Source organism: Erythrolamprus reginae, chromosome 3 (genome assembly GCF_031021105.1).
Source record: "Erythrolamprus reginae isolate rEryReg1 chromosome 3, rEryReg1.hap1, whole genome shotgun sequence".
In the NCBI taxonomy this organism is placed as follows: Eukaryota; Metazoa; Chordata; class Lepidosauria; order Squamata; family Dipsadidae; genus Erythrolamprus; species Erythrolamprus reginae.
Window position 1 is genome coordinate 92,701,187 of NC_091952.1, and position 13,185 is coordinate 92,714,371.

Here is a 13,185-nt window from a genome sequence, read left to right on the forward strand (position 1 = left end):
ATTGTTTTAAGGTTATTGATTCTAAGGATGGCAAGGGAGAAATTCAGGGTCATTATGCCGCAGGCATCTGAAGTGAGAAAATCTGTGACAAGGAAATAGGCTTCTGGGAAGATATGAAAGGGCTTTGGGATTGAAGGAGAGAAACGTTGCTCTGGCTACGTATGCACTAGAGAGTTTGCAGCATTACAGTTCAGTGAGCTCAAACTGTGAACCCGAAACCCAGCATTATCTTTAATAGCTTGAAGAAATGAAAATATTCCAACCCAGGTGTCAAATCAACATTCCATAAAGGCAACTATGGACTAATTCCAGATGTTTAAGATGTTTTGCCTCAATGCAATTCATAAAACAATATAACCTCCTCTGCATTTAGGAGTAAAGCACTGCATTGGGACTCCCAAGCTTTCACTTGACATCATTAATGTGGTTTAAACTACAGCCTATCTTGCTCAGTGTATGTTTTCTATGTTGCCTTTTTTTAAAGAAAAAAAAATAACAAAAAAGAAAAATAAGAGCTGAAAAATTAAGTGGCTCCTTTCTACTTTTATGACCAAATTTTGCCAAATCGGTGTTTATGGGGATGTTATTATTTACTTCATACATTTTAAATATTAACCAAATGATTGATTAATTAATACATAAAATAGTATGTTAATGTATTAATATTATCAATATATTTCTTGCTTTATTTTCATATTGGAAAGGACTTAGGGTTTGGGTTACATAGAACTAGAAATTTGAAGCTACCCAATCAAAGCTTCATATATATGAAAAGCTATTTCTAAAGGTGATTGAGATTAATTTTATTTACTGTACTAATCTGAACTCAGATGATTCTGAAAGTTGGAATTTGTCTATATGCCCACAAGGGACTTCTTGCATCTCTATTAGTTTGGATTTCAAATTATCAGAGAAATTTTGGGAGGGAGATTCTTCTGCAGTCATGTAGTTGCTACTTCAATAAGTCAATAACTTTTGCTCAGTATCAGAATCCAGATCATCCAATCACTTCAACCTACACATTAAATGTAAGCATGGAAAAAAATCATTTGTATTCTAGACTTGATAGTTTTAATCAGGGTATTTACTTATAAATATGTTTTTAAGATCATTTTAATAGTGATTAAAGTAAGAGGCAGCCATTTCATATCTATCTGAATTAGAATAATTTCTCAGATGCATCATTGTAATATTGACTATGTGTTGTCATGGAATATTGAAATTTCATAACAAACTTAATTTATAATTCACCGCAAAATTAATTATGCTAAAGATACTTAGGACAGATGTTTGTCATCTGTTACAAACTGAACATGAGAAAGGCTGCATTATATAAACATCCTTCTTGCAACCGTTAAAATGGGGTTCTCTTTAGATTTTGCTTTCTATCAATCTGATAAATGAGAAATGTGTTTTAAATAAGAACAGATGCATAGAAAATCTGGAAACAGATTCACATCACAGCAGAAAAGGAAAAAGAAAAACAAAAGCAAAAAAACAAACCTGAGGTTATTTTCAGATTGGACACAGAGTAACACCTCTGGTTAAAGTTTTCCCAATTTTCCATTTTTCCCTTTTTCTTTCTAACATTCAGACAGATAAACAAATACTTTCATCTTATCATCTGTAAGTAAGTTTAGAAATTGCCCATATGAAGTGAGTTTTGTGACCATCTTTTATATTATACTGTTTATCTCCATTCAGAAAGGATTTTCTCAAAATAAATCCTAATGGCAGAATTTAAATGGTAAAAGCTGTGTAGTCTGTGAGTACATGTGTTTAAAACAATGTGTGTGCAGTTGGATAGAGAGGGAAAAGTCTGAAATAATAAATTCTATCCCCAAATCTTAAAATGAAGTAGTATATTTATTTGTTTGTTTGTTTATTTGTTTATTTGTTTATTTATTTGTTTATTTATTAGATTTGTATGCGGCCCCTCTCCACAAGTTCTCCATAAGAAAATATATATATATATATATATATATATATATATATATATATATATATATATATATATATATATGTCACATGTTTAAGCTGAATTTGAAAATTAAGGGAGACTAGGATAGATCTATTTCGGCCTTATTTTGGCCTCGTCAGCTAGCCATACCCACTGGGACTTGAACCTGCAACCTTTGCCTTGTAAGGCAGAGAATTATCCTCTAGGCTACAGTATCCAATCCCTTCAGCTCTGTACCAGGGAAGGGTTACATTTTTGTGTCGAATCACCCTGGTATATTGAAGGAACATCACAGCTCCTTTTTTGCCTCTCGGCCCAACCCATATATATGGCATATATTGAAGAATAATGTATTGAAAATACTATTAAGGGAGTAGGATATAGAATAACATAGAATAGATTTGGAAGGAACCTTGTTGGTCTTCTAGTCTAATCCCCTGCTTGAGCAGAGGACCATTACAGACAAATGATTTCCTAATCTCTTCTTGAAAATCTGTACTAATCACATCAAAGAATCAAAAGAGTTTTTGCTTGCCAAAAAAGGTTTTTTTCTGGTTCTGAATTTCACACACCAATCAAGTATGTCTACATATTTCAGCCGTCTGGTATTTTTTTCTTGCCAAATGGTTTAAAGTTTGGGTTATCTGTTGCTCACGTCTATGGGTTCATGTACCCACAGCATAATTACAAGGCTATTACATAAATTGATTGCATCTTTGGAAGGCAAAGATGTGTCAGGGATGTGATATTTTAATACTAGTGACAGGAAAATAAATGAAGCAAGTGGAAATTATTTATTTTATTTATTTGAATATGCCTAAATTATGAAAAAGATACATAAAGTACAACTGAATTTTCCCAAATAATATTTATTTATTCAAGAATGAATACGGCTGATCTTCTACATACATAACTCTCGAAGTGCGATCCCACAAAGAATTAAACATGAAAAATCTCCAGATCTAGGTGATGTTAACAGCAACGTACTCTTTCTCTCTTTACACATTCACAAAAGTACTTTCTAAACACCAAATAAATGTAATATAATACCAAGGCACCATAATATAATACCTCCCAAATAAATACATCTATATTGGGCTCAGGTAACATCACTGATCAGTTTCTGGGGGGAAGAACCAGATCTACCCAGCCTTCTAAAGGCCAAAATGATTTCAGGGAGAGGCAGTTCCATAAGGCAAGTTATGCAGGAGAAAGAGTTTGTCTCCTATAATCCAACAAATAATGTAGTTTAATAGAAAGGAGGGTCCTGTTAGTGGTGCTGGGGTGGGTAAAAATCTCCAGGGGAAGTGATCCTGTAAGCAACTGAGTGATACGCAGCACTTTAAAAGTAAAAAACAGCATCTTGAATTGCAGCTGGGAACATCCTAGGAGTCAGAGTTGCTTGCAGAACAGCATTATAACACCGGGGAATGCCAGTAAACACTGCTAATTCTGAACCAATTGAGACTTCTTAGTGTTTTTCAAGGACAACCTCATGTAAAGCACATTGAAGTAGTCCAATTGGGATGAGTGAGGCATGAGTAACCTTGAGCTTTGTCTTCCAGTCCATGAATTTGGATGCAATTGGATGGAGAGTTCCCCATAGGGTTGGCTTCCACCTGTTCTTCAAGCAGAAGCTGTGAGTCTAGGAATACTTCAAAAGTTGTGCATCAAACTATCAAGAGTTAAATACGATCCAGGAAGTGCCAAAACTCAAAGTCATTTTGTCTTGCTAGGGTTGAGTTGCCTTCTCTTTCTCTCCATCCAGACCCTCACTATCTCCAGGCACTGGGTCAAAAGCATCATTTGTCTGGCCAGGGGTATAAATGTATAACTGAGTGTCTTTGGCATACTGATGATCCAGTGCTGACAAATGACTTCACCCAGCAGTTTCATCTATATGTTAAATAGGAGTGGAGACAGAATTGGGCCCAGCAGCACCTTGCATAGAAGTGCCCTAGGGTAATGTCCTCTCCCCTCATTGATTCTTATAGGACAGGTAGTTAAGTAATGGCCCAGAATGTTCCTGACTCTTCCCTTTTGAGGCCTCTCTCTTGTTGGTCACACGACCCAGAGCATAATCTACACAATCTGCTTTTGCTTCCTAGCTTCAGTCATGCATAGAAATACAAGCAGAGGCATCAGAGTGTGGAAACATGAATGCACACATTCACAAACTGTATTGCTATATTTACACAGAAGAAAATATAGAGATGATTAACCCTCTTTTGTAGTCACTGCTGATAAATGGGGATTAGAAGGAATTTCAGAAGTCAAGCCCAGCATGCTTTCTTTATCTTGTTTCCTTCTGAATTTGAAAACCAGTGCAAATTCATTGGATTGGAATAATTGAAATTGTACATTAATTGGATTGGCATAAACAAACGGCTGTGAAGATAAGAAATGAAAATGCATAGAGATTTTCAAGAATTTATTTTTCTTCTGTTCAGTTGTGTCCAATTCTAGAATATTTCCTAGACAAATGCAGTTGTCTTGGCAAGGGTTTTTTTTTGTCAGAATTGTTTTTCCATTTCTTCTTTGCTAGGGCTGAGAAGGAGTGACCAGTCCACAGTAATCCAATTGGCCCAAGATTGTACTAGAACTCGCCATTTCCCAGGTTCTATCCTGAGGTCTAAATCATTGCACCAAACTGGCTGTCACCACATGAATAGAATTTATGACTGAGGGGAATGGGAATGACTTCAGCATTTGTGAGCTTTAGCCAATGTTCCCTCTATTTTTTTTCGGTGTGGGCAGCAAAGTATAGTATCTGAGCGACAGTCCCTTTGGGACTGGGCGTCATAGAAGAATAAATAAATAAATAATAAATAAATAAATAAATAAATAAACAAATAAACAAACAAATAAATAAATAAATAAATAAATAAATAAGAAAAAAATTCCCTTCTTTTTTTATTAAATAAATTAATAATAAAACAAAACCAAAATCTATTTTATTACTATCTTCTCCTCTTTTTCCATCCCTGTCTCCTCCCCCCTTGTGTGTGTGTGTGTGTGTGTGAACTCCTGAACCATTTCCAATAACAGGTGAGCTATTGGAAATGGTTCAAGAGTTCACACACACATACACACAAACGGCTGGGGTTTTTTTCCCGTTATTATTTGGGTGCTTTTTACCATATGCTTTAAATCAAGAGTCATTTCTCTCTCTTTCTCTCTCCCCCTCTTGCTCTCTCTCTCTCTCTTTCTCTCTCTCTCATTTTCTTTCTCTCTCTCCATTGCTTTCTCTCTCTCTCACTCTTTCTTTCTATCTCTCTTGATTTCTTTCTCTTCTCTCTCTTGCTATCTCTCTCTCCCCCCTTTCATCTCTCTCTCTCTTTCTCTCTTGTTTTCTTTCTCTCTCTCTATTGCTTTCTTTCTCTTCTCTCTCTTGTTATCTCTCTCTGCCCCCCTTTCTCTGTTTCTCTCAGCAGCGGCATTGGTCAGTAGCCATGGGGCGGCGGCAGGGTGATCAGCTGTGAGGCGGAGCACCAGAACGGAGGCACCGACAGCGAGGGGGCTGCGAGAGTGCTTTCTCCTAGTGCTTCGGGAACACCTGCCCTGCCTCTACTGCAGCCTCCTTGCTGGAAGTCTGGGATGAAAGTGCTCCCAGCGAAGGGGCTGCGAGAGGGGCGGGGTGGGCATTTCTGAAGCACATGGAGAAAGCCCTCTCTCACAGCCCCCTGGCTGGGAGCGCTTTCATCCTGAGAAGCCGCAGTCACCACCGCTGCAGGAGAAGGCAAGTGGTGGTGGAGGAGCAGAGGGAGTGGATCAGGCGGGCGGGGGGCAGGGCGGAGAGGCCAGGGACGTGAGGGGGCAAGAGGCACCGTGGGGAGGTAGGGGCGGCCACGGCTCCCTTCCCTTCTACTGCCAGCACTTCCCCGCCCCTGCCCCCCCGTGGGCTGGCAGGGGGATGGGGAGCACGCGCCCGTGGAAAAGGCTGTGTGGGGGGGTATTTTGGGGCGGATGCACGCACGCACGCAGCTTACAGGGAATGCTGGCTTTAGCCTTACTCATTGCTCAATGTGTCCCTCATTTTTATCCTGAATAAAGAGCCTTCATCATTTGTATAAAGACAGGGTGACTTTTAGAAATGTGATTTTGCACAGGAAACAATTTTTTCCTTTTGGCAAAAACACTATTGCATAATCAGTCCATTCATGAATTAACCATTTTTAAAATTAAAATAACGAATAAAGTGAACTACTTATAAAAATCTGTTGTTTTAAAGTTGAGAATGATCAACACAGAGCACTCACCATCGTGTTACCTCACGTTGTTAATCTTGTATTATGTCTAATTTCTGCCTAGCAACACTATATATAATTTCTCTGATTCTTGTCTGAACCAGTACTTACTATTTCATGATCCTGTGATTTCACTCATTTTCAAAATAGATCCACTTTTGTTTGTGACAAATATAAACTACCTATTATGAGGGATATGTGCTTAGATGATTAGCAAGTCAGAAGCAACTACTCTTCTTCCATCACTCGACCATTGTTTATATTTGATTCTAAATCTGTTAAAAAAACCATTTCCTTCTAATCCCTTGATCTGTACAGTAATTTCCCTTTGTTCCAAGTTGTTAGCGGTATCTTTGAACTACTTTAAGAGGCACCCTTCATCTGTTCGCTTCAGAGAGGGCTGCTTTCATCATAAAAAATGAACATCATAAAAAATGAATGCTGAAATCAAAGAAAAAAAAAAACAAAGGTGAGAGAACTGTGCCCTGCAATAGGATAAAAGTCAGAATAGCTGCCGAAAACTATCAGTCATTATTACTTTAAATTGCTCTTGATTTGCAGAAGGGGGAAAAGAACCTGCCTTACTAAACTGAGTCCCTTCCTAAAGGCATCTTTCTGTGTTTTTTATTCCCTCCATTTTAGCTTTCTGTATTTTCATTCACTATTCTATGCAGCTGAGAACCAGTCTGTTAAAACCCCCATCTCGTTGATAAGATGTTGTTGTTGCTTATGGCTCTCCTGCTGTGATAGCCTCCTAGCATCTTGAATTTTCCTGTTGTTCAGGCTACACTGATTTCAGGGCAGCATTCATGAGGAAATTCAACTATGTAGCCTCAAAAGCTTGTTAATATAGAATCCCCAAATAGCTTCAGCATTAGTGACTGCAAATCACTTAATATTGCTTTGTATTTTTTTCCCCGTATGATAAAATAAAAGCAGCTGAAAAAAAACCCCCATCCTTTTAAAAAAAATGGGCAAAGGAAAGCAGTGTTCAGAATGGAAGCTTGCTGGATAATTGAGTAAACAGCAATAGAAGCCATCCGTATTTCAAGTACAATGTGAATAGGCAATGAGGATTAAAGTTGATACATTTGAATTGGCAGAGGTAGAGTGCATAATTCAGGCTCCTGTTCAAGCCAAACAACCACATAAAAACTGGGGCAGGGTTTGGGAGATATCCAAAGGCTTGTCTAAAGAGGAAAATTTTTCAGGAAGATAATTTTACAGGCTGCCTATAAAATTAAATTCAAATGTATTAAATTTAAGACGAACAATTTTGGTATTCGGTGGCAAATTTCTCATTGCATTTCATTTGTCGTAACAGAACAGCTGGGTTGCACAAATTTCACATTGGTTTTAGGTGGAACATTCCTCCAAATCATAATTTTAGCTTTAAATCAAAATTAGCAAAGCTCTATTCATTTTCCTATTCACTCTCTATTCATTCTCTATTTACATGGATAGCTCTCCTTTTCTGGCCTTTTACCTTGGGCGACTGTTTAATTCTATAATGGAGAACCTATGGCACACGTAGCACGTATCTCTACTGGGATGCCAGCCATCGCCCAATCAGGCCCCCCTCTCATGTGCATGCCTCCCACCGGCCAATTAGTCTTTGGGGCTCTGACGTGCATGAACGGAGGTGGGGCATTTCCATGTGCTGCACTGAGGAAAGCAATTGGGGATATTGCAGAAGGCACAGAAGGGAGGAATCCAGAAGGAAACCAATGCATGCTGGGAAAGCAATTGGGGAGATCAGAAAAGGCACAGGAGGGAGGAAGGCAGTGTGATCTCCAACTGTGGAGATCGGGGATTGCCCCCTTTGTTTCAGTGATAGCAGGCCGTCCTGAAGCCTCCTGGGTCTTCTAGCACCAAAATGAGCCATGGGGGGCAGTCACCAGTGCATGCACAAGGGAAGGCAGAGCATGGAGTCACCCGCACATGTGAGGGCGACCGTGGCTGGCAGGGCAGCATTGCATGGGGGGGCGCAGCAGGCATGCGCATGCTGTTGCATGCATGCACACTTTTTTTGCACCCGAGGAAAAAAAGGTTACCTGTCACTGGTTTAATTCTTCAGGGAAAGAAGAATTAAGAGATTGGCTTGAATGGAGTTAGACATATTTACCTAGAAATTATGAGCTCTATCTCAATATGTTGAAGCACATTTTACATATAAAGACTCCAGATGAAATCGATGGCATCTCCGAGGAAAAGTATCTGTAGATGTTGACAGAAGATGGTGTTGAAAACTTTTATCTTATAACTCTTGCAACCAATGACAATCAGAATAGCTGTGATCAATCGGAGGTTCCAGGACTAAAAGTAATGCCTGAAAATCTTGAGGAAATTTAAAATCCTCTCTCCTAGCCTGAGAGTTGCCATCAAAAAAGTAATTTTAAAGGTGAAAGCTGGGGAATGTATGGAACGTATCTTCTATGCAGAATTTAGAACAGAACAGAACCAAAACAGAACTGAAACAATGCTTTATGTGTGATTAGACACACAAGGAATTTGTCTCCAGTGCAGAAGCTCTCAGCAACAGGGCAATAATAATCATAATAATGATACCAATAAGAGGGCATGGTAGACAAGATGAAATGATGATGATGACGATGATGATGATTTCATTGCTTATTTGACCCCTATGACAATCATTAAGTGTTGTACCACATGATTCTTGACAAATCTTTTTATCTTTTTCTTTTATGTACACTGAGAGCATATGCACCAAGACAAATTCCTTGTGTGTCCAATCAAACTTGGCCAATAAAGAATTCTATTCTATTCTATTCTATTCTATTCTATTCTAATAATAATAATAATAATAATAATAATAATAATACTGCCATACAACATGAGCGAATATGCATAGTCATTAGACAGTACTGTTATGATTAGGGGTTCAGCAGAACGATAGCATGAGGATATAAAATCCATTATCCGTATATGTTTATTCCATTCTTTCCCGGTATGCCTTATTATCTTAGCTTGTAAATTTGGAGGTAGGACTTCCTTCTTTGACCGTAATCCAGTAGCTTTGGATAAACCTGCTGACTGGTATGGGCGAGAGAAAATAAATACGCTCTTATGAAGAAGAGTTACGAATAGATCAGTGGTGTCAAACTGAGGACTGTGATTTGGATTTGGCCGCAGGCCAACAGATTTGTTCCACTGTTCCTCTATTCCACTCCATTCACTTTCCACTATTCCATTCCACTGTTCCACTGTTCCATTCCATTTCTCCCCATTTCCACTATTCCAGCTCACTATATCCCACTATTCACTATTCTATTCCATTCAACTGTTCCACCATTCCATTCCAATCCTTTCCATCCCATCCCATCCCATCCATTTCATTCCACTGTTCCTCTGCTCCACTATTCCATCCATTCCATTCCACTATTCCACCCCACTGTTCCACTGTTCCACTCCTCTCCACTCCACTCCCGAATTGGATCTGTTCTTGAACTTTTTTTTGCAGGAATGAAGGTATGAAGAGACAGAAAGTATTTCTTTGAAATACTTTCAAAGAAAATTGCCTCAAAGTTTTGGAACTGTTTGATATGGCTGTACTATAGCTTAAACCTACTCTTGGGAAGAACAGTTTTGAGATGCTTTTTCACATGATGGATGCGAGTGATTTTGTGAGCAAAAGCCACTATCCTTTTTGTATTACATTTTGGCAAGGCTGGGAGAAGAAAGTAAAGGCATTTTTTTTCTCCTTAACCTGTACCTTTCATAAATTTGAAGCTGGACATTGCCACTTTAATATACTGTACACCTGGCTAAACATTCTTATTCTGGTCAAATCAGGCTACTCTCATTATTCCTGCATATTAGACAGACCTATAGTTATATTGACAGAATCAGTTATTGTAGCATGCACAATTTTGATAACAGGAAAAATGCACAGAGTTATACTTTTGACAAAAACTAATATTTCACAGCAAAGAATGGGGTTGATCTCTGAGTGCAGAGAAAAACAGTACAAAGTAAAACAAAACAGCTGACAGTCAGCAAGTCCATATGAAGGTGAGTTATACAACTATAGTTTCTGTTAGATAAACAAATCTTCAGCAAAAATATACATTATATCTTATATTTTCTAAAAATAACTTGATTCACAGGGTATAAAAATACATCTGGAGAGCTATCTGATGAAGAATTGGGCATTGGATTAATTAACAAGCTTTGGGCTCTGAATGAATCTATATTTTAAGAGAAATGATCCATAAGTTATTAATTGTGGAGGCTGACTCTCAAAACCATCATCCACTCGACTTTCTTTTCAGTACTAAAAAAAGCTCTTTTGAAATGTATATTCACAGATAAAAGAAAAATATTTTTTACAATTTCAGCAGAATGAGATGGTAATAAATAGGGAAGCATACATCTGTCTGTTTTGCTTTCTAAATGTTCACTCCCTCCCCCCAAAGCATATTCTAGCTGAGGCTGATAATTTGGAACAGATTTACATTTTTCTTGGATAGTTCAAATAGTCATGCACCTATTCCATTCTGATTTAGCTCTCCAGAAAGTTCTAGTCTTGATTTAGTTATAAACACAGACATGAAACTTCTCATGTACAATTTTTAGAATTTATTAAAATGGTCACTGAAGGAAGAGAAAAGGAGAAAGGGGACAGAAATCAGCAATTACAGGTCTCATTTCTGAGTTAACTTTGCAATCAGGTTACAATTGATCCTTCCAAACCAAGTTTATTGGAAGTTGCAAGGTTATGTGTGTTGATGGGGAAAGATAATTTCAGGTCCTGTCCCTACTTGTGAAATCATATCTTAATAACAGCAATTTCAATCTTTCTCCTCCTGTCCTTATCTTGTCTGGAGGCTTAAGTTGTCATTAACTGCATGAATATCAAAGTAGCATTTTCCCACTTATTCCATCTCAAAACAGCCTCAAAGTGTGCGGTATTTCTGACAGTTTACCATTAATTGCTACATCAAATAAATATTACTGATGGTATGCAGACAAATTTTAGAAGGCATACATGTAGATGCCTGTGTACACACACACACTTTTAAATATAAAGTTTTTGTATCTCTTTCAAGAGATACAAAAGTGTTTTTTTCAAAAGGCAACTCATCTTTCTTGTTTTTTCTTTGGAGGTATTTTGCTTCTCATTCAAGAAGCTTCTTCAGCTCTAACAGAATAATGAGGAAACAGAGATGAAGAAGCTGTTTGGATGAGAATCAAAACATCTTCAAAGAAAAAAGAAAGAAAGTCCAGTAGTCTCCTGAAAAAGCATTTTTGAGACAACCATGACCTGGATGACTGAGAATCTCAACAGACTTTTTATTTATTTGTTTGTTTGTTTGTTTGTTTGTTTGTTTGTTTGTTCGTTCGTTCGTTCGTTCGTTCGTTCGTTCGTTCATTCATTCATTCATTCATTCATTCATTCATTCATTCATTCATTTATTGAATTTGTATGCCGCCCCTCTCCGGAGACTCAGGGCGGCTAACAGCAATAGTAAGACAGCGTATAATAATAATCCAATACTAAAAATGATTAAAAACCGATTAATATAAAAACCAAACATACATACAGACATATCATGCATAAAATTGTAAAGGCCTAGGGGGAAAGAATATCTCAATTCCCCCATGCCTGGTGGCAGAGGTGGGTTTTAAGTAGCTTACGAAAGGCAAGGAGGGTGGGGGCAATTCTAATTTCTGGGAGGAGTTGGTTCCAGAGGGCTGGGGCGGCCACAGAGAAGGCTTTTCCCCTGGGTCCCGCCAAGTGGCATTGTTTGGTTGACGGGACCCGGAGAAGACCCACTCTGTGGGACCTAACTGGTCGCTGGGATTCATGCGGCAGAAGGCGGTCCTTGAGATAATCTGGTCCGGTGCCATGAAGGGCTTTATAGGTCATAACCAACACTTTGAATTGTAACCGGAAACTGATCGGCAACCAATGCAGACTGCGAAGTGTTGGTGTAACATGGGCATATTTGGGAAAGCCCATAATTGCTCTCGCAGCTGCATTCTGCACGATCTGAAGTTTCCAAACACTTTTCAAAGGTTTTTTTCCCCTGTCGTCTAATAGCTATTTGGAGTTTGGAAGTCAGACATAGCAATCCTACCAACTAGTACAGTGATGGTGAACCTAGGGCATGTGTGCCATAGGTGGCACATGAAGCCATGTCGGAGGGCATGCGAGGCATTGCTCTATGTCAGCTGCAGTGTGCATGCATGCACTGGCCAACTGATTTTGGCCTTGGGGAAGGCTGTTTCATAAAGGTTGAGCATTCCAGATGTTTTAATTTATTTTTATCATATCATATCCCCTGTTAGAAAACTTTAATAAAATTTCATATCAATTATTTATTTCCTAAGCTACGTTTTCTCCAGATGCAGTACAACACCTTAAAAGGGATCAGCCCTTTGGATGCTTGTTTTACCATAGGCATTTTCTTTTTAAAGTGAAATACTCCAGTGTGACAGGTGAAGCACAGATTCTTGGGAAGCCACGGCTTCAGAAACTGTAGGTGGTTAGATGTTCAAACAATCGCATTACCATGGATTTATTGATGGAACAGTGGGAAGCGCTCCTGTCCTGTTCTTTCATAGTATGTTCAGCTAGACCTGGAGCTGGCTTCCAGCAGTGGTCCTTTGCTTTCAAAATATTATTTCAAGCTGTAAGTTCCAGAACTATGCCAACATTCCTAGGCTGTTTGTACTAGAATGAAGCATGACAACTCCAAAATAAAAAAGAAATAATATGTCAGTGGGATATAATTTTAGAACTTTTGTGAAACTGGGAATGCAAGTATCTGTCTATTGAACTTTGACACACAACGCAAAAGTGTGCATGCTCAAAAATAAAATTGTAAAACCTATTCAACACTCTTCAAAATAGGGCATACTGCTTTATTCTAAAATATTTTACGTTAATATATATAAACAAAAATGGAAATAGACACTCAAATATATATATAAACAAATATGGAAATATATATG